This window comes from Lynx rufus, unplaced genomic scaffold, assembly GCF_022079265.1.
Source record: "Lynx rufus isolate CCGP_SWC_20201006 ecotype Redwood Valley unplaced genomic scaffold, mLynRuf1.p SCAF_5, whole genome shotgun sequence".
Classification (NCBI taxonomy): Eukaryota; Metazoa; Chordata; class Mammalia; order Carnivora; family Felidae; genus Lynx; species Lynx rufus.
The window spans coordinates 70707902-70722012 of record NW_025814867.1 but is presented as its reverse complement, the minus strand read 5'-3'; the positions used below and the strand labels follow the sequence as shown (position 1 = coordinate 70722012).

General features: G+C 39.1%; 1 protein-coding gene across 1 annotated transcript in view; it reads right to left on the bottom strand.

The window, feature by feature from the left end:
- The window catches only part of KCNMB2 (potassium calcium-activated channel subfamily M regulatory beta subunit 2), a 236399-nt gene extending 222797 nt beyond the window's left edge, over positions 1-13602 (bottom strand). The window contains exon 1 of the mRNA XM_047099779.1: positions 13341-13602. The gene's annotated coding sequence lies outside the window, so the exon portion shown is untranslated. The remainder of the gene's footprint in view (positions 1-13340) is intronic.
- Between the last annotated feature and the right edge of the window lie 509 nt (positions 13603-14111).

Below are 14111 nucleotides of genomic sequence, written 5' to 3'. Positions count from 1 at the left end.
ACACAATGTTATTTTATTAAAAAAAATGTTTAATGTTTATTTATTTTTGAGGGAGAGAGAGAAAGGGAGAGAGTGAGCAAGCAGGGGAGGAGCAGAGAAAGAGGGAGACACAGAATCCAAAACAGACTCCAGACTCTGAGCTGTCAGCACAGAGCCCGATGCAGGGCTTGAACTCATAAACCTTGAGATGGTGACCTGAAGTAGGACGTTTAATCGCCTGAGCCACCTAAGTACACCTACAATGATATTTTAAAGGAAAGTGTACTAAAACATAGGAGGACTTCTAGATACAATGAAATTTCCATTTTTGCAAGTGAAAATAATTGAATATAAGCAATTTCCTATGGCTCAGCTTTTTACAAGACACCTCAACTTACACTGACCCAAGTCCTATGATGTAAATGACACTATCCCACTTAACAGAGACGAAGCTCAGAGAAGTTAAATGATTTTTCCCAAGGATGTGCACTAGATGGATCTTGAACCCAGGTCAACTTCCTTCCTATTCCAGAAGTGTGTCTTTTTATAAAATCTAATTCTTCTCTTCATGAAATTTGTAAGTAGAATTAAAAGAAAAATGATGTGAAACTGTGTAATGAGTAAGTAGCAAAATGTAAAACCTGCTGGAAGACCTCAAAGCCTGGAGAGGTCCTGTCTAGCTTGGAGGACAAGGAATGGAAAGAGAGAAAGGAAAATGGAAAGGGTTGAGAGAAAGGGTCATTGGGGAGTTGGTAGAAGTCTGACAGGTGGAAATGGAAGGGAAGAGAGACATTTCCTGGGTGTTCAAAGTGCAGTGGGCCAAAGGACAGAGGCATGAGGGTGTTATGATTGGTATGTTTGAGGGGTGGTAAATAGTACAATTCACTTTTATCACAGGGTGAGAGAGGGGAGGTAAAGATTAGGCTGGTGTTTTGTGTGGACATCAAAAACTGGAAGACTGTGATGTCCTGTCCTGGGAGACTTGATTTGCTTGGTTGAGTGACAGCCACTGAAGAGCTGTGATTAGGGAAGTTCCATGATCAAGGTCAGGCTTTGGAACTACTCTTTAGGAAAGGCTATGAGGAAGAAAACAAGGTGGGAAGAGATTAGAGCATTTTTTTTCTTCCAAATTTATATATGATAGATCTATTTAGGGTATTTGTTCAAGTTGCAGGCCTTACCCAGAAATATTCTGATTAAATACAGGTAGCCACATGAGTTGATATTTTTAAAAAGCTCCCCAGGTAATTCTTATGGAAGTGATTTAAGGACAGCACTTTGAAAAAATAAATCAGACTAAAGGCTAGGAGGTTGGTTAGCCAAACTATCATAATAACCAAGGTGTGAGAACAAAGGGGCTTTATTTGTATAGGGAGGAAAAAAGATACACAAGAGAATTTTGAAGGAAGAATCAATAGGACTCAGGCCAATTGAGTCTATAGTTCGAGAAGGATTCAAAGAATAGTTGGCTTTAGAACCTGGACCATCAGTAGCACAATGAATAGAAATATGAGGCAGAGTAGATTCATTAGGTCTTACTGTGAGTTAAGCTCTGCCAAGTGAGTTTTGAAGTGTAGACAGCCATCACAGGGAAAGGTCTACCAGGCGACAGGCAATGTAGGACCTGGGTTGGGGAGCAGGGTCACAGCCAGAGAGATAGTTTGGGATGAAAGTAAAGACAGTATTTTCAATTACTGAAAAAGTATAACAAAAAATAAGAAAAGGAAAAAGAGGATCCAGCAAAGAGGAAAGCTAGGAAAGAGCTATAAAGTGGGAGGGGACCTAGGAAGTGAAAACATAATTAAAATCAAGGAAAGAGGGGCGCTTGGGTGGCTTGGTCGGTTAAGCGTCTTCGGCTCAGGTCATGATCTCACGGTGCGTGAGTTCGAGCCCCGCGTCGGGCTCTGTGCTGACAGCTCAGAGCCTGGAGCCTGTTTCAGATTCTGTGTCTCCCTCTCTCTCTGACCCTCCCCTGTTCATGCTCTGTCTCTCTCTGTCTCAAAAATAAATAAACATTAAAGAAATTTTTAAAAAATCAAGGAAAGAGGATTTTAAGAGAAAAATCAATCTCTCTCTCCCTCTCTCCCTCCCTCATATCTCTATCTCTATCTATTTAAGGAGGGAGGGAGAGAGATTTTATATATATTATACATATATATAATATATAATAATGTATATAAATATATATGTAATATATATAAATATATAATATATATTAGAATACTATAGAATAATTGAGGGTCAGGAGGTCTGTGAAAAAGCCAAATTAGATAATAAAGGGTAAAGAGGGCAGTCACAGGAAAGCTGTGTGGTCAGAATTCATACACCAGTGCTTTAAAAAAAATGGGGAGCAAAGAAATGGAGGCAGTAAGTATAGACTATAATTTCAGAATGTTCTTTGATCCAAGAGAGTTCTAGTTATGTTCCAGGGTTCTATAACCTCCCCATCTATTGGGTTACTCAAATTAGGAATCTAAAATTGTCCTTGACACCTCCTCCTTTACTCCTTTACTCATATCATCTCAGATTTAGCCCATCGCCAACTCTGATCTGACTTCTTGAACATGGATGAATCCTTCTGGCCACTTGTCTGTCATTTTGCTGCTACCTGGTCTAAACTACCCTCACCTGGATTATTACAATGGCCTTTAAATTAGCTTCTCTGTATCTACTTGGTCATCTCCATTTTGATCAGCACATTGCAGCAGATCAATGGCAGAGATAATGTTTGCAAAGCACAAATATCTTCTCAGCCTCCCGCTTAATGCTTTGAGTGGCTTTCCATTGCTCTTAACATTAATGAGCAAACTTCTCCACGTGGCCTGTGAGGGCTTACCTAGCCAGACTCTTTTTTGCCTCTTCTGCCTCATCTTAACCACCTGCTGCTTGATTCCTGCCTCCAGCTACACTGGCCCTTCCTTGGAGCACAGTCCCCATTTACTCTCTGTAACAGGCTTCCTTTTTTGTTTCATTCATTAATTTTTAAAAATTCATTGCCTTTCACTGGAGCATAAGCTCCATTAGGGCAGGAAATTCCCTCCCTCTCCTGCACACAGGCGTGTCACCTGATAAATGTTGACTAAGTGAAAGGGTCGTGCTTCTGCCTTGCACATTCTTTGCTCTGCTTAGAAAGCTTTTGCTCTAATCCTTGCTGTTTTCACACTTGCTTTTTCTTGTTTTCACTCCCTTGCTTCCTCATTTAGCATCTTAGTCCTTTCTTCTTCAGAGAAGCTTTCCCTGACATTCTTGACTACATTAATCTCTCCAATTAAACAATCTCTTAGCACTTACTACATTTGTAATTTTACATTTATTTGAGTGACTATTAGAAAAATATCTTTCTCATTCAGGACTGTAACCTCCATGGTTGGGGATGGGGTCATTTCTGATTTGGCTCAACATTGTAACCCCAATACCCATCGTAGTGCCTAGTCCATAGTGAATATTGAGTAAATATTTGTTGAATAAATTAATGAGTTGTTGAGTCAATGCCGACATGAAATGAGGACTGATCAATTAAAGGCTAGCAGAATGGAGAGTAGATATATATTTTTAAATGTGGACGCCTGAGTATGTTGGTCTGTGGTAAGAATCTTCTACTCGATAAACTAAACACCATATGATATCAAAGTTACATGCAAGGCAACTTTTCGTAAAGGCATATAAAACAGAGCGTATCTCTTCTTTTTTTATACAATGTTTTCCTCAGTTTCTGTTCAGCAGACACCAGATCCACTTGTCAGGGGAGAAATAGGCCGAGAAGATTGAGAAGCAGGTTGTAATAGGCATTCTTTGGCCAGTTTTCTTTGTACCAAGGCTATTGTTACCTTTTATATACCCAAAGAGATTTTTTTTCAAATTTGGTAACCTATTATCCAAGCCTTCCTTCTACTTTGGATATGAACATTCTCTCTCTCTCAACATTTTTTTTTATTCATTCCAACAGAGAATCGAGTCCTGTACTGTTCTATTTTTATGTTTTTAAAGCAAATAGTTACCTTGAGTTGTCTACACAGAAGCCCCACATGACTGTTGCCAAGCACCACACAGGATCAAATAGAACCACTAGGAAGTGAGGTTAAAGCAGTCATTGGTTATCCCCACAGAGAGAAAGAAACTGGATCAATCCTGGTAGAGTTTTGCCTCTAAAGTTAGGTATTATTTTCTTCCGGGTATCAGGTTGTTGTTTTTCTCCCTGAATTTCTTCATTTGGAATATACCAGGAAATGAAAAAACAAATCCAGAGACAATCAGTCGCTCCAGATTTACTACAGAATACAATCCCTCTGAGGAAACTGCAGTTCAGTTTGATGAAGCTACAAATACTTCATATGGTCAGAAATTTTCAAATGCTTGTACAAAGCCAAACTCAAGACATTCAAGAATTATCTCATGGGCAATATTTACCATGTGCTTCTTCTCTCTACCTCATAAAGTACTGGGTGCTGTGTAGCCAGAATGACCCTCTGCATCTTTGTGAAGCAACAAAGGTTCTAGATTTGCATTTGAATGACCTGTTTTTTTTTTTTTTTTTTTTTTTAACTTCCTGAGAATTTCACTTTGAAAGATATTTTACTTTTCTGGATAACAGTGATGGAGTCTAATGCTTGACCTTTATTAGCTTTCCAGTGAAAAAATTAATAATTAAAAAAAAGACTTAAAAAGTCTAGCCAAACTCACTATTTATAATGTCCTGAGCTATGTCACATGTACAGTGGAATTTCCCCAGACACATGTAGTATAGTCAGGGCTTTATTTTGACAAAATTCCAAATTGAATCCTCCTTTGGTATGATCCTACGTGGATTGGTTTTATAAATTATTTCCAATGACAGATGTCTGTGAATAATAGGATTCTATGGATAAACAGGCAACATCAGAACTCACAAGCCCCCTTTTCCTTGTTCTTCCAGAAGAGCCCTGTCTGCACCACAGTGCACAAAGGGGATTCAGTGCAATTAAGATTTGTGTGGTTTCTAGAACTCTACATCTCCAGTCATGCAGCCTGGTAAATAATGATAAGACATTTACCTGATTTCTCTAGTGCAGCTTTACCTCAGGGAATAGGGTGACGAGGAGAGTGTATATCAATCAAAAAGTTATTTAAAAAAATCTTATATATTTCATACAGTTCTATTCACCTAAGAATTATAAAAATGTAGTACCTGCTCTCAAGGAGTTTGTAGCCTAATTATCTGGGCTAAAAATTATACTTTAAAAATTAGTTCCATATTTTACTACTTGCCTAAATGTTCTGATTTACTCATTGAGTGGATTTGTTGAAAACTGAAAATGAACTTCCATATCCAGAATAGTCTGGAGTTTTAATTTCACACTCAGGAAAACACCAAAGTGACAAGGAACCTGCATGTGGGATTCATTTGACATTTTCCCTATTTAGTACAAATTCTGGCAAATGTAAACCAAAGCCCTGCTGTCTGGTCACATAAGCATCTTCTCTTTCTTTCCTAGGAAGTCAGCACGCTTGACATTTTGACAGCTGATTTATTTTTTTCCCTCCCCCTGAGCTGAAATTCTCACCCAGGCTCATCTGTCACCCTGGCTTTGAGGAGGAGAGGGTTTAGGTGTTTGCTGTCTGAGGTTGTCAGACTTGAAGTTGGCTTCAAATGAAAGGCTCCACCATACTCTTTAGAAAGATAGGGTAGTGGCTGTGGGCAGACAGAAGAGAGGAGGAGGGATGGGGAAACAGTCAAAGAAACATCTGATATAAGCTGGAAAATATGAAGAGAAGAGTTGAGAGGGCAAGTGAATGAGAAGTTAGCAAGCACAGGTGGGTCCAGGGCTTTCTTATTATAAAATAGTTCCATGCAGCCCTCTTTCTGAGGTGCATTGTTTATTTGTTCCTTTGGACATTAACCCATCTTAGGTCAAACTGGACGCTATAGACATCATTCATTCATTCATTCATTCAAGAATTATTTATAGGGCAGGGCGCCTGGGTGGCTCAGTTGGTTGAGTGTCCAACTCTTGGTTTCAGCTCAGGTCATGATCTGGCTTTGTGGGTTCAAGCCCCACATCGGGATCTGCACTGGCAGCGGCAGTGTGGAGCCTGCTTGGGATTCTCTCTCCCTCGCTCTCTGCCCTTCCCCCACTTGTGCTGTCTCTGTCTCTCTTAAAATAAATAAATACATAAATAAACTTAAAAAAATTACTTATAGAGCATTAATTACTGCCAAGAACTCTACCAGGCCCTGGAAATAGTGCAGTGACTATAGCCCAGTCCTTAACCTCTAGGGACTTAAAATCTAATTGGAGAAGAGGGGGGCAGATTAGTGAACCAAAGATCACAGCACAGTGTGCTAAGGGTTGTGGCAGAACCATACACAGAGTATTCTTGGAGCAAAAGGGAACAATATCCTGTGAAGACTTAAAACAAAAAATCAAAGCTTGAAAATCTGTGACATTTTTATGACAACGGCACATCCACACTGTTGGAGAGAGAGAGAGTACTGTTGGAACTAGTCACATTTAAAGAGGTGAATTTGAGAAATGACAAAATATTAGAGGAAACACAAATACACAAATCTGATCATTAGTGTTACAAACCAACCTTCAAGAATCTGAAATTGGAGAAGTTGTTTCATGTCGGATGAAGTTCAAAACTGATTAAAGAAAAAATTAGCCTATGTAGTAGATTGGTATTCAAGACTTTCTTCCAATAGTTTAATTGGAGGTGCTATTTTTTATTAAGCAATTAAAAAAATCGAATTCCTTTGCATTAAGAAATTAGTAATGTTAAATCTAGAATAATTGATGATGCTAATTGCCAATTTCATGCACGTCCTGCACTGAAGTCCTATTATACAATGTTGTGTTTATCAGGTTAGTTTAGCAATAATAAAGCCCATGTAGTCACAGACAGAGTGGAGAAAGGAGATATTGAAAATGGAGCCTGACAAAGCTGAGGGAAGGCACTTGGATAAAGTTCTTTTAACATGAATCTGTAAAATTGGGTTTGGTATCTCAGAAAAGCAGATATTTTCTTGATTTGTCCAGAATTTCCTCTTTCATTTTGGGTCTAATCAGAAATGAGCAAATGTCAAACATTTCAGGAAATTCTGCTTCTGGTGCTGGCCAGGTGCTCAAACACCCTGAGCTTTTACGTGATGCCTTAGTGCTTAAGTGTCTCTCAAATGATAGCTACTGGACGACTTCGGAGGCATTGCAATTCCAAGAAATAAGACTTAAAGGAGATACTTCAGACCAAATCTCTCAGGGTCAGGGTCATTGTGTGTGTGTGTGTGTGTGTGTGTGTGTGTGTGTATACACACACATATAATGTTTAAAGTTTCATCTAAGATAATAGTTGAAGTGAATATAGGTAATCTGTACTATGCACGTGCATGGGGCTAACAGCTATGCATAGATTACCTCATATAATACTCACAACCCCAGGAATGACATGTTATTTCAACCTATGTTTCTGCTGCAGAAAAGGACACTCAGCAAGGTTTGGACAATTGGCAGTGGGCAGAAGTGGGATTCAAACCTAGGTATTCAGGACAGTGAAGCTGGTGTTCCAACACTCCATTATGCAGCATGTCTAAAGATTAAGGTTTTCTTAATGAGCACATTAGGGTTCATTTAACTTGTTTCTCAGTTTAAGTCTACTTTTTATTTAGGGAAGGAATACATGAAGCCACTCACATTGTTCACAGAGGAAAGAAAATAAGCTTTTCTTCAGGTTCTACCTTTAAAAAAAAACTCTTCTAATCACTGGCAGTCTTTGGGCACTAACTACATTGAAGAAGGTTAATCTGACATTCTGTTTATGAAGAGTCTCTGTGGCTAAAGGAAGAGTAAATTTTGATAGCTTACTAGTTCTTTGACCTTCAGCCATTTGACTAACTTTACAGCTTAGTTTTGCTGTCTGTTCAATGGAAAGTATAATATGTACTATTAAAGCATACTGTGAAGATAAAATGACAACAGCAATGAGAACACTATTACTTTTTAAGCGTCTCCTCTGTGCCAGAGTACTCTCATGAGGCACTGACTTACATGGTCATGTTTAATCTCTAACCCATAGAGGTACCAGTGATGTAACTGAGGCTCAGTACAATTTTTAAAAACTGCCTGTAGTCACATAGCCATGAAGTGGAGGAGGTTAGATCCAGATCAAGCCTATCTGTTCCTACAGCCTATGCTTGTCTTAGATGCTGTGCCCTTTTCACGTTACTCTACCTCTATAGACTACAGAACATTCTAGAAATATTGGGCATTATTATTTCCACCCAATTTGGACAATAGCATTATTTCATTATACTTTAATTATTTGAAGACATGTACTTTATGAATACTAGGGAAGTCACTGTTAATGATACCATGAGGTTGACCATGCTGTTTTGAGAGCAATAAATGAATGTAAGTTACTAGTACCAGTATTAGTTATTGTTAGTTGATTCCTGGTGCCAAATAAACTACTGGGGCTTGTATGCTCAAAAAGGGGTATTGAGCCCACCTGTATCTTCTAACCTGGTTTTTTCATCTTCTCTCTTATTACCAACAGAGGGCAGAGAAAATATAGATAATGTTTATGTCCATAGTTAAAATATTTTTTTAACATTATTTATTATTGAGAGACAGAGAGAGACAGAGCATGAGCAGGGGAGGGGCTGAGAGGTGGGGAGACACAGAATCCGAAGTAGGCTCCAGGCTCTGAGCTGTCAGCACAGAGCCTGACACGGGGCTCGAACTCACGGACCATAAGATCATGACCTGAGCCGAAGTCGGATGCTTAACCGACTGAGCTACCCAGGCACCCCTGTTTATGTCCATAGTTATAGGTACAGATCTGTGAAGATGTCTTTTCAAAAAAGAAGTCATCTTCAGATAAGATCAAATTCAGGCAAATTGAATTTTTATTTGCTTTGACATAGATTGGAATCAGTGATATTTTCTTCCTCCTGTGTAGAGAGGAGAAAGAAAAGCATCTTGATAAATCTCCTTGACTTTCCTCAAGGTGTTCAGTATCTTTCTCTTTGGAAAAAGCAACAGGGTGTTATGACACAGCTTTGACCCTGAGGTTGACAAGCTTATGCCTGGGGCCTAATGCTACTGATAGATTTTGATGGGGACAAACATTCAGTTCCTGTATTCAGCAGCTTGTTCATTCATATGACAATCGGGAACACAACAAAGTCACTGTTCTAGAGTTTACATTCTAGCAGGAGAGAGACAGACAATAAAAACTCAACATACAATATGTTGGGGGATAATCTGGTATGCTGCAGAGAAAAACCTGGGACTTGGAATAGGAAGCTTGTGAGAGGGTATGATTTAAAAGACCTACAGGAAAGTCTTCTCTGATAAAGAGACATTTGGCAGAAACCTGAAGAAAGTGAGGGTCTGAGTCATGTAGCTGTGTAGGGAAAAAGTTTTCCAGGCAGTGGGCATAGGCTCTGAGGTTTGAGAGGATGTGGCAGGTTTGAGGAAAAGTCAGGAGGCCAGTGTGGCTAAAGAGTGCTGAAGGGAGGATGGAAGCAGAGGGAGTGAGGGAAGAACCCAGGGCTGATCACACGTAGCTTGTGAACCACTGTAAGGATCTGCCTTTTATCTGTGGTCAGATGGGAAGATGTTGGACACTTTCGAGCAGAAGATACTATGGTTGAAGTTCAATGTGGAAACAAACCGGGTCTTGGATACAGAATGGAATGTGTGCATAGGAGCTGGGGAGACAGAAGCAAAAGGCCAAGAATGGTGAACATATTGCAATAATCTGAGAGTTGGTGGTAACCTGCCCAGAGTAGTAGCAGTGGGGATAATAATTACATTCCAGGTACAGTTTGAAAGTAGAAGCAATGGGATTTTCTGCTACGTGTGAAGGGAAGAAAAGATTCGAAGAGGATTCCAAAATGTTTCTTCTGAGCAAGTGGCAAAATGGAGTTTCCATTTACATACATGGGAAAAAATATGGGAGGATGGCATTTTGTGTGGAAATTCAGAATTTGATTTTGAACATGTTGAATGTGAGGTGCCTATAAGGCATGTATGTGGAAGTGTTATATAGATAGTTGAATATGTAAGTCCAGGTTAGGGATCAGAATCTGTGATGTGCCTGTGTATGGATAGTTTCTAAGGTCCTGACATGAGGTTGGACTCATTTCGGGAGTAAGTAGAGATAAAGAAGAGATGTATAGTTGAGCCATGGAGCGCTCCAACCTTTAAAGATTTAGAAGATAATTAGGAGCCAGCAAAAGAGATTGGAAAATTCTCTGCCTGTAAAGTAGGGAAAATCAAACACACAGACACACAGACACACACACACACACACGCGCACACGCACACACACACGTACACACACTCTTTTTCTGGTAAATCTGAGCTAAGAAGTCAGTCTCCTGGGAAGGATAATGCTGAGTTTTTCATGACATGCCAAGAAACTGAAGGAGAAAAGGGCTCTGATAGGGGAATAGCACTTCTCTTCGGTTTTGGTTGGACTGACAAACGATTTTAGAATTTGGGGTGAAGATAAAGTAGATGACATGAAGTATGATAATGGGGAAAATGAGCAACATGGTTATAAAAGGAGATAAAGATACCTGTATGATATAAGTCTCCTTGTGACTATGAATATACCTGCTTTTTGAAAAAAAAATTAGGAACTCTAAACGAATGAATAAAGAGAATAGAATGCACCAATAATACACACCAAGATAACTTCTAACATTTTGGTATACTTTTTTCTAGTTTTTTCGTACACACACACACACACACATATATATATAAATTAGGACTATATTGTAGATACATTATTATAGTCTGTCTTTGAATTGGATATAATAGTAAAACTATTTTTGGAAGGTTCATTTGTCATTCTGTTTTGGTGAGAGGAGAGAGACGATCAAAGAGAAGACAGTGCTAGGTTGAGAAATGTCTGGTCCAATATCAACCAATAAAGTCAAATGATGGCTGTATGTGTATATGAGAGAGACACACAGTAAGGGCGATTGTGGACTTGGTGAGTTGTGTCTTGGTGACGGATACATTGGTTGTGCTATGCATGGGGGCTGAGAAGACAAGGCTGACTAAAGCTTTGCCTATTTTTTACGTCAGGGTGGATTTCGGACTTGTTTTCCTGGACAGCTGGAGAATTGGTGGTTTTTTCATTGCTAGATGTAGCAGAAACTGAAAGGGGAAAATATGTATAAATGCTTTGGCTGATATCTATCGATGTAAAGAGGTAATGAAATGAATTTGTGACACAAAGTAGGTTGTTTTGACTAAATTACTTGGTTTGCCTTTCCCAACAGCTTACAAAGAAAATAAATTCCATATCTCCCCTATATTTTTGAAGTTCTAGATACATATACCATCAAGATTTAATATAGGAACTTTTCCCATATATCTGTGAACATTTTGAAAGGATATTTTAGTTAATCAGTGAAGTGTTATGAGCATGATGATAGCAAAATAATTTCTCTTATTGACAAGTTTTATGGCATGGATTACCTCTAAAATAAATACTTGATGAGATTAGATTCAGAAGATATTGGTTAAGACCAGAGCCAGTGAAAATCTCTTTCAAATAAATAATGAAAACAATAGAAATAATATTCAGTTGTAAACTTCTGACAGCAGTATGTAAAATGTGTGTGTGTGTGTGTGTGTGTGTGTGTGTGTGTTTTTCTGTTTGTGTATTGCGAGCTCTCTTTTCATGTATGGGTTCTTGACTGGGGAGCACAATTGGCTAGAGAATGGGACTTTACAAGGTCAAGGTCACACATTCCACTGGCCATGTAGAGGCAGAAAACTATGTCACAATCATCAACTGCATCAGAAATTCTATATAGTCATTTCATGGACTGATGCTCTTGGTCACATAACTAGACAAGAGAGTTTGGCTGGTTCAATCATATTCATCAGGAAAAAGAGACACAACTTCAAGCTATATGCTTTAGGCTATAGTGTATTGTCATACACTATAGGGCAATGATTTCAACTTTGTGAATGGCAGTATATACACAGAAGCTCCCAAATGTACAAACTCAATTGCATTAGAAAAGAGAAAAGCCCTACTTAGTCTTAACTCCAATATTTAGCTGAAAACAAGCATACTATAATTGTCTTTCACTTTTTTCCTAGTTAATACTGCATCAATAGCAAAGTTTTAGAAGAATATCACATTCTTTTATGAATGTACTATTCTATGTATCTCTGTTATTCATTATAATCAAATCAATGCATCAGAACATAGGCTTTTTCAAGATCTAAAGCAGCATCTTTACATTTCGGAGTTTGTGAAGTCCATCAGGGAAATAACGCAAGAGCACTGAGAAATTCACTCACTACGTTTCTGCCACTTCACGTTGAGGGTCATATGCAATGACAAATACTGAAACTTGCACCAGAGATCAAGTTGGTGAAACATTATTTTCTGACCATTATATTTTTGCTTTAAAAATCTCAACCTATGATTTCCTGACAAGTCCTTTTCTGATCGAGCTATCTATACCAGTCCTATAATAAAGTACAAAGCAGTGTAAGTTCCTCTGCAAATCCACTCGTTATCTGCTGGACTTTGGAACCCAACTGCCCTCTCATCTTTCAAGGAGAATTATGCTTTTATGCTATTCATTAAAAGAAGAAGAAGAAGAAAGGAAAAAGGTAAAACGCCAAGTCCATAACCTCTAACGAATCACTATTTCCATCTGCAGCCCGGCAGTAGTCTAAAAGCAGGAGCAGGAACAGAGAGAAAAGCCCCTTCTTTTAATCTAAAACTCTTGCTCTGCTTTAGCAAAAACCATTAACACAAACAGTGTGGATCAGCCTTTCCCTATGCAAAATGGACGAAGGTACCCAATTTTCTTTTATAATAAATCCGAAGTAGTTCTTTATCAGGGAAATCCGTTGTAATCTTTCAATTTCCCCTTTTAAAAATTAGACTCTGGCTATCAAAGCATGTTGGCCATGGGAATAAAATATTTATCTAACAGGTTTCCAGTCTTAACGACCACTTCCTATTCTTTATTTTTCTTAGACCTTTATGCCTCCCACCTACCAAAGTCTTCACTCAACCCTACCAACAGCCCAGCTGGCACCACAGATAAGAAACAAACTGTTTTTTCCGTGACCTCTAAGCATTCTACTCCAAGGGAAAAGCAACGTGGAATGCACACTCAGCAGGCTACCAGCCTGGAGCCAGTTTGTCCTCGAGGCATTTCTGCCATAAAATACAATACTATCCACTGTGTTTTGCTCTAAGCCCATCCGTTCCCCACTCCCCTCTCTCCCCTTCCTGCTCTCACTCCGCACCTGGCTGCAATTCACGACCCGCACCGCACAATGCAAACAAAAGCCCAAAACAGCAACAGATTCCTTTGTTTTACATGCAAATCCTACCTCCGGTAGTTGTCACATCTTCCTCAAAAGCCACGCTTAATTTTTAATGACAGCGATCCAGTGCAGTCCTCCAAATAGCCACGGGTAATCATCATTGCCTCTCGTGCCTAAAGCTTTTCTGGACCATTAATGTCACAACCCTTGCTAACTCATAGCTTTAATACTCTCTGCTCAAAATGTCTGAAAGAGTTTGGGAGGACAATAGTGACAGGCACGCTAGACAGCCATGCTTGAAATTAGTTATCAGAAGCTCCGTTAAAGCTGCTTCATACTGTTTTTAAAGCGTGCAGGAGGTAGGATTTATTAGCCTATGATAGGCATGCTGTTTCTGTTTTTATTAAATACTGTAATAGGCTGTCTGTTAGCAATGCTGTGATAGGTCCAACATCACTTCCCACTGCTTTCGAATTCTCATATTAAAAAGGGAGAGAGGACTCAGACTTCCTTGGGAGACCGAGAGGGACACCACCCTGCCTACTGGATCAGATTTCCAGATCCTCTATAACCGCAGGAGGAAGAATTCCTTGTGCAAATGATATTTTTACATGGAAAGTGAAGTTGAGATAAAAACACTCTAGGATTCCCCAAACAATTCTCTCACTCCCAGCAAGGGACTCCTGCTCTTCCCAGTTACAAAAATAAATGTTCTCTGGAGTCAGATAAAAGAATCAGTCCCCATGGGAAATGCTGTCATTATTACTGAGGTAGGAGTCAGGGTATGCGTATATGCAAAATCTCAAATGATGTATCAAATGGACTGAATGGATCAAT